The 16,308-nt window shown below is 38.8% G+C and overlaps 2 pseudogenes; both read right to left on the bottom strand.

The window, feature by feature from the left end:
* Positions 1-3,483: 3,483 nt before the first annotated feature.
* On the bottom strand, positions 3,484-4,202 carry LOC144371336 (TNF receptor-associated factor 4 pseudogene; annotated as a pseudogene).
* Positions 4,203-4,306: 104 nt separating this feature from the next.
* Positions 4,307-5,123, bottom strand: LOC144371215 (TNF receptor-associated factor 4 pseudogene; annotated as a pseudogene).
* Between the last annotated feature and the right edge of the window lie 11,185 nt (positions 5,124-16,308).

Below are 16,308 nucleotides of genomic sequence, written 5' to 3'. Positions count from 1 at the left end.
ACAGTTATTAAGGTAAATTACAATCACCTCAGTGCAGAGAAACACTCCCTCATAGGAAGGAGGTCTCTTTACCCTGTCTTCATGCCAGAATATCAAAATACCATTGGTCATGAATTCCTTCCTTTTTTCTTAATTTTCTTTCCTCTTATCTGTTTTTCTCCTACCTATTAACTCCTTTCATTTCATTCTAGAAGTAGTTGTCCCAATCCAGTCTCCATGTTTTCTTCTCACAACCAAAGCATTTAGAATTTAAATCTCACTGTGAGGTATATAAATTGATAATGGGTGTCTTACTTTGAGCTGTTTTTTTAAAAATTTTATTTATTTATTTATTTATTTTAGGAGACACATGTGATGACTTCAATTGGTTTGTTATGATTAGTACCCACATTAAAAACCTGGGGTCACTTACCTTGGAAAATGAGAAGTGCAATCAAAATTTTTATTCAGATGGTGCTTGTTTATAACAGAATGAAAAAAAGTTTTCTCTTTTCCACTAGGGACTCCCTCTCTGTCTACAGTAAGACAGGTATTCTCAAACTAAGATTTCCGATCTACTGAGATGAGCTAAAGCTATTGGTCCCATGTAACCCCATCCCGAAAGCCTCAGCTACAAATCTGGACAGAGGGGAAACAGAGAAGGCTCCTGGGTAGGTGCTAGAGGAAGACATTTTCAAGTCTATTACTACATCTTATCCAGAACACAGGTATTTATTCCCAACATGCTACAAAATTTATTTGAATTAAAACTTATTCCATGTTTTATAGAATTACTTTTGTTATTACTATAATGTATAACATGAAAATATTATATTATATAATTAAATTATCTTACAGAATTGTTTTATCATAATGACTCACAAGTAATAGAAATTCAAATGGCCAGTATATCTAGACTTATATAATTATCTATAACTTGAGATGTTCTGGGCTCAGGTTGTATCTCAGTGGCAGAATGCTTGCCTAGCACCTGTGAGGCACTGGGTTTGATCCTCAGCACCACATAAAAATAAATAAATAAAATAAAGGCATTCTGTCCATCAAAAAGATGTTCAAAGTACTTATTCATATTGAAATGGTGAATTCAATAACAAAACATATGAGAGCAGATTCAGAAAATAGTCTTATTTTATAAACTGAATTGTACAGAAACTCTGTGTAGAAAAATGGTGTGGTCCATATGAAGTGTGCTGTGTGTAGAAAAGAAAATTACATGCATGCAGGGCACCACTGAAGTTTCAATGCACTAGCAGCATGTTGGACCATCAGATCAAGATAAAATCCAGCATGTAGTATGTTTTAGCAAATCAAGTGCTTCTGTTGTTTTGTTATGAAGTGTTGATATGTGACCTCAGGCTTTATACATGCTGGGCTATACCCCCTTCTCCTGAAAAAATATAGTTTTATTGGAATTCCAACAGGCATTAAATTATTATATTTTGCAGATTTTAGGCTATGACTGCATCGAACTTCTGATCCATACAGCCTAAAATCTTTATGATGTGGTCCTCTGAAGAAATATTTTGGAAAATCCACTGATATAATTTTAATACCACCAAATATATTGACAAGTTTTTGGAATATGGATCCCGATGTGCAATCCCCAGCAGCATTCTAGTTAAATTGGGAGTCAAATATTTCAGCATTTATCTGCTGGTAATAAAAATCTAAATCTAATTATGAGTAAAATTGAGGTAACCAGGTAGAGTGTTAGTGTAGCAGGAAGCTTCTTTCTGCATCTTGGCAATTTTTTATAAATATTAGAATAAAATAAATTTAAGATGTGTTATCACACTCAGTGTTTTATTTTATTTTATTTTTATTTTATTAGTTAATTTAATCATTTCAACAAAATCTAGAATTGAGCAGAATTCATTCCCATGTACCTAAGAAACTTGCCATTTGCAAGCCCAAGTGTATTGCCAGAATTGGAGCTACATTTCCAGAGTTTTCTGGAGTTTTAGCTCAGTAGATCATATAGGTAGTATGCACAAGGATACCCAGCACCAGGGTAAAAAAAGAAATTCAGCCCTGTCTTAGACCAGCTGAAAGAGTACTGATAATTCACTAATGTTCCTTGCTGGTAAATTATGGGTCACTGCGGGTGGCCACTGAGGCCTATATGAAAATAGACAAAAAAGTTGAAGTTTCTTGTATCTCTTTTTTTTTCTTTTAGTTGTAGAACTTCGTTTTCTTTATGTTGCTGAGGATTAAACCCAGTGTCTCACACGAGTGCTCTACACCACTTTCTTACAAAAGCACTCTACCACTGAGCCACAACCCTAGCTCGCCTTGTACATTTTAAAGACCTCTCTATTCACTCCCCAGGTATAGGCTTGCTTCAGTTAGGTTAACATTTGTTAAGCACTTAGAATAAGTTTCAGGAACTTGTATTGTCTCATTACCTTCAATATGTCCCACTTAAGACAGGTCCTTTAACTGTGATGTAAAAGTTAATTTTAACTTGACTGCTATATGGAAATAAATATTTTTCATTAAGTTCTCAGCAGTGTCTGTAACCAAAAAAATACTAAATAAATGGCAATTTTCAGCAGGAGCCTGGCTTGATGATATAACTCAGAAGGCAGAGGATCACAATTCAAGGCCAGCCTCAGCATATGAGTCCCCTCTGAATACAAAAGGGTTGGGGATGTAGCTTATTAATGGATTGTTCCTGGGTTCAATCCCCAAACCAGAGGCTTGGGGCTGGGTCTTGCTTATGTCATAGCATTCAATTTTTGGTGAATAAAGAACTGGGGATTCCAGCCTTATCCTGCACCTTTTCCATTTAACCACCAGGAGGCAGCAACAGGTCTTTTCCAATGCATGCTTTGGTTCCCCCTGGTACCCACCAGGGGGCGACCCAGCGGGCAGCTGATCTTGGGGTCATAGTGTCAGCACTTCTTCTCTCAGTGGTCCTTTGCATAGTTAGCCCCAACCTCCCAGGGCCTTGACTAACTTGGAGGAGACAGGCATGAACAAAGTTAATAAATACAATTCAAAATTTATTAAAAATCACGAATCCCCTGGTGTGCCTTCCTGTCACTAAGGAAATAAATAAACAGAAAGGACACAGCTGGGGAAAGAAAAATCAATCTCAAGACAGATTTTTTTAACTACCCCTTACTTTTCCAACCCCTCCCCCTATGGCTCTTGGGACATAGCACATGAGCAGGTACCTCAGTCCATGTAGAATGTGGCCGGCACCAAGGCAAACCTGCCCTGCCCAGGAGGGGAGACAGGTCCTGGGATCATTTGTTTTCAGCCCTTGATAACCCAGAGACCTGCTCCCTGCAGAGGCCAGGGCTGAAGCACCAATTGGAGGCACCTGAGGGTAGTAGTGGTAGGGGGAGAACAGGGTAACAACCCCGACAGCATAAGCAGCTGAAAGGGGGTCCAGTCCCCTTTCCAGGTTCAACCAATGCCTGATAAATTATGTCCTATTCATTCCCCCTTCTCTCCTTTAGCTTGCAAGCTCTGCACTCAGCTGAGGATCTTCCTGAGCAGTTTAACAGAGGCACCAATGAAAACTGCATCAGGTCGCACATAGTTTCTCTTTTGGATATTCTGGTGGGAGATGAACTTGGGGTATCCAAAGCCGAGATAACTCTCATCCAAGGAGCCTCACCACGTGCCTGGCTTTTGGAAATTTTTCCAGTTTGGGTCAGAGTGGAAAGTCTAAATGACATACTATGGCTTAGCAAGCCCTGGGTCGCTCTGATCTAGCAGGGAGAAAGTGACACGACGATCAAAAGGCCACTCAAGGAGATAATCAAAAGTGCCTGGTAGCACACGAATGTACAGACACAGATGTGTGCTCTCACCACTGCCATTGCCAATGAGGAGTGCAGACACTTGTAGCTTGTAACCATACTTATGTATATAGAAGTCTGGGCTGTAGCACTCGAGTTGGGCTTGGCCTTGGCCTCTTGTAGCCTCTGACCATAGCGGTCATTCTTCCAGATGAACACGCCATCACTGCCTATTGATAGTCCCTACAGCTCTCTATGCAGATCCTGCAGCTCCTGCCACTGCCGGCTCACCAGGGCACACATCATAGCCAGATGTGGCTTCACACTCTCCGCCATGTACTGCACCATTGCCAGCTTAGGGCACTGTTGGCAAAGCCCCAGGAAATGAGGGAAGGGAGGATTGTTACCAAAAGGGGAAAGCTCAGAGGTAGCAGGCGCCAAACTCTGCATGAGGAAGACAGGGTGCTAGGAAGAACCTGCAGCTGAACAGCAGGGGGAATGACTCAAAGAACTAAACTGCCAGGAAACCTAGCCTTCATCTAGGACTTAATGGGCTAAAGAGGGGTTGACAGGAAAAAGGGGCATCTCACCTTGTGCTTGGAACCGGAGTCTTTGAACAGGCATAGCACCAAGGCAGTGCTACCTCTGTCCTTCAGATGATTTTGCAGATCCTCCCGAGCCACAGTGCCCACACCACACTGGTTAGGCAGGGAACAGGCAGCCTAGGGCACTGTACTGGTGACTCTGGATGGTGTTAAAGACAAATTTCTTTGTGCAATAGGTACAAGGCTGGGTGCACTTGAGGCACTTAGAAGTGGCATCTCGGACCAGCAGTCGCTGTATCATGTGGGCACCACACTTGCTCTCACAGTACACACTCTCTTGGGGGCACATACCCTCATGGCTCTCATAGTCTTTCCCACTGAAGTCACAGCCACAGAACTTGCACTTGAGGTGCCACTTGGGCCAGTCGTATTGCAAGTGTGCAGGCAGATCACAGCGACTCAGCTTGGCAAGACAGCCATTGGGGCAGGGAACTACATTGAAGCTGCAAGTAGTTAGGTGTCCCTGTAAATGACGAAGTGGCCCACTCCAGCGGCAGCCCTCCTCACTGTGGATGCAGCAGATGGGCACACCTAGCACCTGGACCTTCAGCTCTGGGACTGGGTAGATCTTGGCATAGTTCAGGGGAAATTGGTCCTCAGGACATTTGAATTCTCCTTCACTGAGGAACTCCTGCAGGCTGGTGTTACAGAAGTGGTTGCCCCAGGTAGAAACCTACAGGGGCTCGCACATTGGTTTCCGGCACAGCAGGCACAGCCTTCTGGAACTTGTAGTTGAAGCCAGACATGGCAGGAGAGTGGCGGGCATGGACAAGTGGTGCTGAGCACATAGTTGCCCCGCAGCCTGTACCTCGCCCCAGCCACACTCTCGACTCTGGGCAGCTCCAACTGGCAGCCCCAGCCAAAGCCACTAAGTATTTTAAATATGCTTTATATTTGAAATAGTATATACTCTATAAATCTCTCTTCATTTAAAAAATGATTGCATCATATGTTATTTTACAGATATAAAAACAGAATTCTTAAAGTGTATTTGGACTATTTCTAATTCATAAGAAAATTCTGTAACGAATATTCTTTACATTTATATATGTAATATATCAGTATAAATCATATTATATATAAATATTTATATGCAAAAGCAGGATATATACAAGAGATTCTTTATGCATGTTTTCTATATGAAATATGCACATTTTGGACTGGGGTTGTGGCTCAGTGGCAGAGCACTTGCCTAGCATGTTTGAGGCACTGGGTTTGTTTCTCAGTACCATACATCAATAAAGAAAATAAAGGGTCATTAGCAACTAAAAAATATTAAGAAGAAAAAATATACACATTTTTATGTTATATATATATATGATAATTGTCCTTAACATGAAAACCCCAAATGCAATTATGATAACCATCACAAATACTGGTCAGACACTTCTCCTCAAACAGAGAAGGGAGCTTCTAGGATAAATGGTTAATTACAGGTCTGGAACAAGAAAATAAATGATGTGCTTGAAACATCTTTTTTTGTGAGAAAGTGAAAAGTAGTCCAGGATGAATGGGAACAAATCCAAAAGATGTGTAATCATCTTTAAATGGCAGCTGATGTTTATATCTGGGGTATGTGAGTACCAAAATGAAAAACTTCATCTTCTTGCCCACTTATAGTTGTTTTTGCTATATTTGTTTTTGTAGAATCAATGAAAATATCATCATTTGGCCACCACATAGTAATAATTTGACACAAGGAGAAATCATCTATAAAATATTAATTCTAGTGGGTGAAAATTTAAGGACCAACCAGATATTTTAAAAAGTCACAAATATCACCACCCCAAATATTTATGAATTATAAAGGGAAAACAAATACTACGTTTATAATGGAGCAACCTGGCAAATACTTCTTAACCAAATAATTAGGCAACACTAACCAGTGATGGAACAAAGTGACATTACATACTTCCACAGTCTCTTGTGCCTGTGTTATTGAGGCCCCAGATATTTGCTTACTCTTAAGTGGAGGCTAACTCTAGATCCTAGAATTTTTCCACCATTAATAGAGGCTGACCATAGCTTGTTACCATGTCTGTCAGTGCTGCCAGAATATGCTCTAGTGTAAGAACTAGGCATTGTATGAATGATGGTCTTCCTCTAATGGCATAATCTGAATCCACTGATGAGAAAACATTGTATGATTCTAAACTGAAAGAAAATTTACAAAACTACTACTGATGTACACCATTCAAATCATAGATATCATAAATAGCCCAGAAAAACTCAGTAATTGTCTCAGATTAAAAGAGACAGAAAAAAATGAGACTACTGGACACAGTGAATAATTAATATTAAAATTTCCCAAAATTAGATTTATTTTGGTTCAAAGACAATTGTTGAAATAACTGTCAAATTTGGAATAAGGTTTGTAGAGTAGATATTCATAATTTAATTTTCTTATTATGTACCTTTTTTTGAAATGGAGAAAAAGAGATAAAACAAGTTAATAAAATAGTAACATTTGAGAGATTCCGGATAGGGGAGGAAGATGGCGGTGAAGAGAATGCATTATCCCGGTGCGCCGCGTCACTGAGTGGGAGAAAGACAAGGTGAAACGGCTGAAGGCTAGCGTGTTGGGAATTTCCAGTGAAATTGAGGTGCTCTAGAATCTAGTGGACGGATTTCCATCGTGTGAGGTTCGGCTGCGGGAGCCCGGTTGAGGGCGATTTCTCCGCAATTTCTCCACACAGAGGGTCGCATTGCCTGATCGGGGGAATGCCCCGAAGCTCGAGTCTGCGGCGCATGTGGGGAATCGGCGAGGTGCCAGAGCAGGGGTGCAGCTCCCGCCAGTGGTACAATGGCCACGCTTAGTGCTGAGTTCCGGCTTTGAGACAGAGGAGAGAAGTGGTCCAGTTCGGTTCCCGAAACCGGTCGGACCACGGAGGAGGACAGCAACCGCCATCTTGGAGAAATGATGTAATCATCCCTGTTTTCTACTGACCTCAACGCATTCAGCTACAGAACAGGTGATTTCAGGCTGGTATTTGCTTGCGTCTCCCAGACAGATCGCTCAGGCTTGGGGCTGGAGAACCTGTAGAGAATACTCCTGGGGGCTCGTTCCTGGCAAGGCGTGCACCGGGCTCTGAGTGGCCGGATTCTGGTCCCCAGGGCTGCCTTGGCTCAGGGTTAGGGAACCTGCGGAGACTGCGTGTGGAGGCCAGCTCCAAGTGGAGTGTGCGCTTAGCTTGGGGCGGCTGGGTTCTGACTCCCAGAACAGTTTTGGCCAGGGGCTGGGGAGCCCGCGGGGACTGTGTCTTTGAGCCTGTGCCCAGCGGAGCGTGCACCGAGTTTGGAGAGCATGGAGCGGCCAGGCTCTGGCTCCCGGAGCTGCTTTGGCCTGGGGCTGGGGAACCTGCGGTGACTGCTTCTCGGTCAGGGTCCTGCTGGGTGCTGTGGGGGCCAGGGGGGGCAGAGTGGAGCTGCCGCCTGTGCCCAGAGCAGGCCAAATGACCCACCGGCGTGGTATCACGACACCCCAACTGCAGCTGGGGCCGAAGAGATTAGCCGCCCACGCCTAGAATAGGACCAACGACCCGACGGCGCGGTAGCCAAGTAACTCTATTTGGCGTACGGGCTGTGCAGAGCCGCCATTTGAGCCTGCAAGGTAGGCAGACCTGCGACCCACTGGCAGGACAGGCCTGGTAGCCTGCCAACGTGGAGGACACGCAGCACCAAGGCAGTCACGTCACACTGGTTGAAGTGGAGGTGGAACAGGGCCGCCGCCCGTGTCCGGAGGGGGCTCAGCAACCAGTTGGAGAGGCAGTCAGGTACCCCCATTGGGAGTGGGGGCTGTGCAGAACTGCTGCCCGAGTCCACAGGGTGGGCAGACCTGCGACCCACCGGTGGAACAGGTCTAGAGGCCTACCAGCGTGATAGACACGTCACACCAATTGGAGTGGGGATAGAGCAGAGCCGCCGCCCACATCCGGATCAGGACCAACGACCCGAGGGTGTGGTAGTTACGTCACCACAATTGGAGTGGGTGAGAGCAGAGCCGCCATCCGCGCCCGCAGGGGGGTGGCAGACCTGCGACCAACCAGCGTGGTAGACAGCCCACCCTAATTAGAGGAGGAGCACAGCCACTGCTCACCCTGCAAGAGAGACTTCCCAGCTATACAAGAGCAATATAAATAAATAGGGGGTAAATTTCAAAAATATAACAGTTTTACCAAGCAGAAAAAAACGTGAGCAGTATGAAAAGACAAGGAAAAAAAGGACCACAAGCAATGCAGGTCAACTCAACTTTAGAAGAGGTAATAGCTGCAACAGATGGAATGTCAGATAAAGAGTTCAGGATATACATGCTTCAGATGATCTGGAGTCTCAAGGAAGACATGAGACAGCAAAATCAGACAATGAAAGATCACATTGACAAGGAACTACATAAACAAATCCAGGAAGTAAAAGATCAATTTCACAGTAAGATAGAGGTAATAAAAAACAAACAAATAGAAATTCTAGAAATCCAGGAAGCAATAAACCAACTTAAAAACTCAATTGAGAATACTACCAGCAGAGTAGATCACTTAGAAGATAGAACAACAGACAATGAAGACAAAGTATTTCAACTTGAAAAGAACATAGACAGCTCAGCAAGTCTGCTAAGAAACCATGAGCAGAACATCCAAGAATTATGGGATAATATTAAAAGACCAAACTTAAGAGTCATTGGGATACAGGAAGGCACAGAGCTCCAAACCAAAGGAATAAACAATTATTCAGTGAAATAATACGAGAAAACTTCCCAGACATGAAGAATGAGACAGAATCCCAAATCCTAGAAGCCTACAGGACACCGAATGTGCAAAATCATAAGAGATCCACACCTAGACACATTATAATGAAGATGTCCAACATACAGAATAAGGAGAGAATTTTAAAAGCTACAAGAGAAAGGAAGCAGATTACATTTAGGGGTAAACAAATCAGGATAACAGCTGATCTCTCAACACAGACTCTGAAAGCTAGAAGATCCTGGAATACCATATTTCAAACACTGAAAGAAATGGGTTCCAACCAAGAATCGTGTATCCGGCGAAATTAAGCTTCAGAATGGAAGATGAAATTAAAACCTTCCATGATAAACAAAAGTTAAAAGAATTTGCAGCTAGAAAACCATCTCTTCAAAAAATACTTGGCAAAACATTACAGAAAGAGAAAATGAAAAATAACATTGAAAACCAACAGTGGGAGGTAAGACAGTAAAGGGGGGAAAGTAATCAAAGAGGAAAACAAATCAGGTTTAGTAACATTAATAAACAAATATGGCTGGAAAAACAAAACCATATCTCAATAATAACCCTAAATGTGAATGGCTTAAACTCACCAATTAAGAGACACAGGCTAGTTGAATGGATCACAAAACAAAACCAACAATATGCTGCCTACAGGAGACACATCTGATAGGAAAAGATATACATATTACTGAAGGTGAAAGGTTGGAAAAAATTATACCACTTGTATGGACTGTGGAAACAAGCAGGAGTGTCCATACTCATATCTAATAAAGTAGATTTCAAGCCAAAGTTAATCAAAAGGGATAAAGAAGGACACTTCATACTGCTCAAGGGAACCATACACCAACAAGACATAACAATCATAAATATATATATGCCCCAAATAATGGTGCAGCTATGTTTGTCAAGCAAACTCGTCTCAAGTTCAAGAGTCTAATAGACCACCATACAAAAATCATGGGAGACTTCAACACACCTTTCTCACCACTGGACAGATCGTCCAAACAAAAGTTGAATAAGGAAACTATAGAACTCAATAACACAATTAACAACCTAGACTTAATTGACATATATAGACTATACCACCCAACATCAAGTAGCTACACTTTTTTCTCAGAAGCACATGAAACCTTCTCAAAAATAGATCATATATTATGTCACAGGGCAACTCTTAGACAATATAAAAGAGTAGAGATAATACCATGCATCTTATCTGATCATAATGGAATGAAACTGAAAATCAATGAAAAAAAAGGAAGGAAAAATCACGTATCACTTGGAGAATGAAAAATAGATTACTGAATGATCAATGGGTTTTAGAAGACATCAAGGAGGAAATTAAAAACTTCTTAGAGTTAAATAAAAACACAGACACAACATATCGAAATCTATGGGACACACTGAAAGCAGTTCTAAGAGGAAAACTCATTTCTTGGAGTTTATTCCTCAAAAAAAGAAAAAACCAACAAATAAATGATCTCATACTTCATCTCAAAATCCTAGAAAAAGAAGAGCAAAACAACAGCAAAAGAAGTAGAAGGCAAGAAATAATTAAAATCAGAGGTGAAATTAATGAAATCAAAACAAAAGAAACAATTAAAAAAATGACAAAACTAAAAGTTGGTTCTTTGAAAAAATAAATAAAATTGACAGACCCTTAGCCATGCTAACAAAGAGAAGAAGAGAGAGAACCCAAATTACTAGTATACAGGATGAAAAAGGCAATATTACAACAGACACTTCAGAAACACAGAAGATAATCAGAAATTATTTTGAATCTTTATACTCCAATAAAATAGAAGATAGTGAAGGCATAGATAAATTTCTTAAGTCTTAAGATCTGCCCAGATTGAGTCAGGAGGATATAGACAATCTAAACAGACCAATAACAATAGAGGAAATAGAAGAAACCATCAAAAGACTACCAACTAAGAAAAGCCCAGGACTGGATGGGTATACAGCAGAGTTTTACAAAACCTTTAAAGAGGAACTAACACCAATACTTTTAAAGCTATTTCAGAAAATAGAAAAAGAGGGAGAACTTCCAAATACATTCTACGAGGCCAACATCACCCTGATGCCCAAACCAGACAAAGACACTTCAAAGAAAGAAAACTACAGACCAATATCTCTAATGAACCTAGATGCAAAAATCCTCAATAAAATTCTGGTGAATCGATTCAAAAACATATCAAAAAAATTATACACCATGATCAAGTAGGATTCATTCCTGGGATGCAAGGGTAGTTCAATATAAGGAAATCAATAAATGTGATTCACCACATCAATAGACTTAAAAATAAGAATCATATGATCATCTCGATAGATGCAGAAAAAGCATTTGACAAAGTACAGCATCCCTTTATGTTTAAAACTGTAGAAAAATTAGGGATAACAGGATCATACATTGTAAAAGCAATCTATGATAAGCCACAGGCCAGCATCATTCTGAATGGAGAAAAATTGAAGGCATTCCCTCTAAGATCTCGTACAAGACAGGGATGCCCTCTCTCACCACTTCTGTTCAACATAGTCCTCGAAACACTGGCCAGAGCAATTAGACAGATGAAAGAAATTAAAGGCATAAAAATAGGAAAAGAAGAACTTAAATTATCACTATTTGCAGATGACATGATTCTATACCTAGCAGACCCAAAAGGGTCTACAAAGAAACTACTAGAGCTAATAAATAAATTCAGCAAAGTGGCAGGATATAAGATCAACACACATAAATCAAATGCATTCCTGTATATCAGTGACAAATCCTCTGAAATGGAAATGAGGACAACTACTCCATTCAGAATATCCCCCCAAAAAATAAAATACTTGGGAATCAACCTAACAAAAGAGGTGAAAGACTTATACAATGAAAACTACAGAACCCTAAAGAGAGATATAGAAGAAGACCTTAGAAGATGGAACAATATACCCTGTTCATGGATAGGCAGAACTAACATTATCAAAATGGAGATATTACCAAAAGTCCTCTATAAGTTCAATGCAATGCCAATCAAAATCCCAACAGCATTCCTTGTAAAAATAGATAAAACAATCATTAAATTCATATGGAATAATAAAAGACCCAGAATAGCAAAAACAATGCTAAGCAGGAAGTGTGAATCAGGCGGTATAGCGATACCAAACTTCAAACTGTATTACAGAGCAATAATAACAAAAACAGCATTGTACTGATACCAAAACAGGCGGGTGGACCAATGGTACAGAATAGAGGACACAGTAACCAATTCACAAAACTACAACTATCTTATATTTGATAAAGGGGCTAAAAGCATGCAATAGAGGAAGGATAGCATCTTCAACAAATGGTGCTGGGAAAACACGAAATCCATTTGCATCAAAATGAATCTGAATCCCTTTCTCTCGCCATGCACAAAAGTTAACTCAAAATGGATCAAGGAGCTTGATATTAAATCAGAGACATGGCATCTGATAGAAGAAAAAGTTGGCTATGATCTACATACTGTGGGGTCGGGATCCAAATTTCTTAAGAGGACACCCATAGCACAAGAGTTAAGTAGAATCAACAAATGGGACTTACTCAAACTGAAAAGTTTTTTCTCAGCAAAAGAAACAATAAGAGAGATAAACAGGGAGCCTACATCCTGGGAACAAATCTTTACTCCACACACTTCAGATAGATCCCTAATATCCAGAGTATACAAAGAACTCAAAAAATTAGACAATAAGATAACAAATAACCCAATCAATAAATGGGCCAAGGACCTGAACAGACACTTCTCAGAGGAAGACATACAATCAATCAATAAGTACATGGAAACATGCTCACCATCTCTAGCAGTCAGAGAAATGCAAATCAAAACCACCCTAAGATACCATCTCACTCCAGTAAGATTGGCAGCCATCATGAAGTCCAACAACAACAAGTGCTGGAGAGGATGCGGGGAAAAGGGTACACTTGTTCATTGTTGGTGGGACTGCAAATTGGTGCAGCCAATTTGGAAAGCAGTATGGAGATTTCTTGGAAAGCTGGAAATGGAACCACCATTTGACCCAGCTATTCCCCTTCTCGGTCTATTCCCTAAAGACCTAATAAGAGCATGCTACAGGGACACTGCTACATCGATGTTCATAGCAGCACAATTCACGATAGCAAGATTGTGGAACCAACCTTGAGGCCCTTCAATAGATGAATGGATAAAAAAATGTGGCATTTATACACAATGGAGTATTACTCTGCATTAAAAAATGACAAAATCATAGAATTTGGAGGGAAATGGATTACATTAGAGCAGATTATGCTAAGTGAAGCTAGCCAATCTTTAAAAAACAAACACCAAATGATTCCTTTGATATAAGGGGAGTAACCAAGGACAGGGTAGGGACGAAGAGCTTGAGAAGAAGATTAACATTAAACAGGGATGAGAGGTGGGAGGGAAAGGGAGTGCGAAGGGAAATCACATGGAAATGGAAGGTGATCCTCAGGGTTATACAAAATTACATATAAGAGGAAAGGAGGGGTAAAACAAGATAATACAAGTGAGGAAGAAATGATTTACAGTAGAGGGGGTAGAGAGAGAAAAAGGGAGGGGAGGGGAAGGGAGGGGGGATAGTAGAGTATAGGATAGACAGCAAAATACATCAGTCACTATAACGGCAATATGTAAATCAATGGAAGGGTAACTGATGTGATACAGCAATCTTTATACGGGGTAAAATTGGGAGTTCATAACCCACTTGAATCAAACTGTGAAATATGATATATTAAGAACTATGTAATGTTTTGAACGACCAACAATAAAAAAAAAGAAAAGAAAAACATTTGAGAAATGTTTTCTAGGGATTTTTTGCACTACTATTATAAATTTTCTATAAATCTGAAACTGTCAAAAGAGAATATTTGTGAAAGAAAAATATTTCTTTAAAATGTTAAAAAGTAAAGGATACTCAATAAAATAAACTGTGGATCTCTACAGGTATAATTAAATAAAAAATTTAGTGGTGGATGATTACAAAGATATTGATAGTCTCAAACTCTCTCCCTACAAAAAATTTAATTACAAAGTAAATTACTGCAAATATCACCTTAATAACCAATATTAACATCAGCAGTAATGAGGATATTATATGTCACATGATGTGACTCAAACAGAAAATAAGAGAATTGATTTTGTGATACACTTGACAAAAAACGTGTAATCTAGATTCAATCATAAAGAAATCAGAAAATCTATTTTAAGCACATTCTACATGCTTTCTTCCTGAAAAGATTCAAAGGTAAAGAAGAGACTAAGAACCATTTGAATCTGAAGGCATTTCTAAAATACAACAATAAATTTCATTTCATGCCTCTGAATAAAATATTTTGCCATAAAGGACAATATCAGGTTACTAGCAATGAATGAAAATGATTTGAGGATTAAGTGGTTGAAGGCATTGTGATAGAATGTATTATTATTGATTTGAGAAAAAGCAATTGCTTAATGTTTTTTGCCTTTTTTCTTCATATAATCTTGAAATATAATAGTAAATTTGAAGGTTCCAATAAAAGTACTTTTGTCCACTGAAACATTTTAAAGTGAACTGCTGACATACGACATCATCCATGATACATTTAGTTTTTACTACAATCAGATCATGCTAGATAACTACAATACAGCATTTTTTATAAAACTGATATGATTAACAAGTATTCTGTTACTTGGTAACATTTGAAAAACACATTCATAAGGAATGAAGGTTGTATTGTAGTTATGTAGCATGTTCTGACATATAGAAAATACTAAAAATATCATGAATGACAGCATATGTCAACAATTCACTTTAAAATTATTCAGTGAACAAAAGTACTTTATATTAGAAACTGAAACTTCACTATTATTTTCCAAGATTGTATAAACAACGAGAAAAGAAAAAAAGTATTAAGCAAACGCTGATTTTATTAGAAACAAGTCTTAAGTCAATGCTTCAAATTAATGCTAAAAATTGAAAGGCTGTGTGTTTGATGGCAGTATAATAATTCTAATAAATTAACACATTAGTGAATATAGTAATGGAATACCAAAGTAATGTTTCCTAAATTTTTGGATCCATATTCAGGGATACATTTTATAAAATACAAATAATCTATCATTAATGTGATATTTAGATTCACCAAATTAGTGTTGACCATTTGCTTGTTGAATGAAGTTTAAATGTTAGCATTTAGACAGTTTGAAAACATCTCAATAAAAACTGAATCATAGAAAATGGGTGATGCTGTTGTTTTCCACAGAAGAATTTCAGCATGCAGGGTGAGAGTTTCATAGTGGGGCAGAAGTGAAAAAAGAGGGAGTTTCAAACTTACGATCTTTTATACATTGATTTTCAGACTTGGAAAAAATACATAGATCTTTAATTGTAATTGATTTCTTCTCAGAAGTTATGACCAAAATTTTTGAAGCATTTGGTTCATTATAGGTGTGCACTTGATGAGAAATATGTCAACTCTTGTATAAGTGTCATTATGTAGAGTGTTCTTTGTATAAAAGTTGTTCACTTATTAATTCCCCAAACAGGGTCAGAAATAGATTACTGATCATAGTATTATATTGTAGTGATAATAATAATGTTATACCCAATTCCTTTACACATGAATGAAAACAAATGATTTTTATTGACAGAATTCCCATTCTTGTTTTTCTTTTTTTTTCTTTTTTTAAAGTGAAATTATTTTAAACAAAATGCTTACTGGTGCATTTAATTATACATAATAGTGGAATTAATTATTAAATATTCACAGATTCACTTAAAAATAATTTGATCTTTATCTCTAGTACATTTTTTCCCTCTCTTCCTCTCCCTTTACCTTTGAAGGCATTCTACAGTGATTAAGAAGACATATTATTGTATCTTGATAGAACAGTGTTTTTTACACTCTCTTATTAAGGCTAGCATGGTATGGACAATTAATGTTCCATAAGAAAATCTAGAAACTATTAAATTAATTTTTAAGTAAACTAGTTTATTAATAAGTAAAAAAATAAACATCACTTTCTCTCAGAAATTATTAGACAATAATTGATCTCCCTTTGCATTGTTTCTACATTTACACACTATTTATCACTGTTTTGTAAAATAATCAATTATCTCATTTTTCTGGTAAGGACTAATAAGAACAACTTATACTTTGTAGCCTGCATAACAACTGAATTTTATTGTCTTTTTGTACATGGTCATTCAATTTCATGA

Source organism: Ictidomys tridecemlineatus, chromosome 16 (assembly GCF_052094955.1).
Source record: "Ictidomys tridecemlineatus isolate mIctTri1 chromosome 16, mIctTri1.hap1, whole genome shotgun sequence".
Taxonomy (NCBI): domain Eukaryota; kingdom Metazoa; phylum Chordata; class Mammalia; order Rodentia; family Sciuridae; genus Ictidomys; species Ictidomys tridecemlineatus.
Note: the sequence above shows the minus strand (reverse complement) of the source record. Positions and strands in the feature narration are given on the sequence as shown.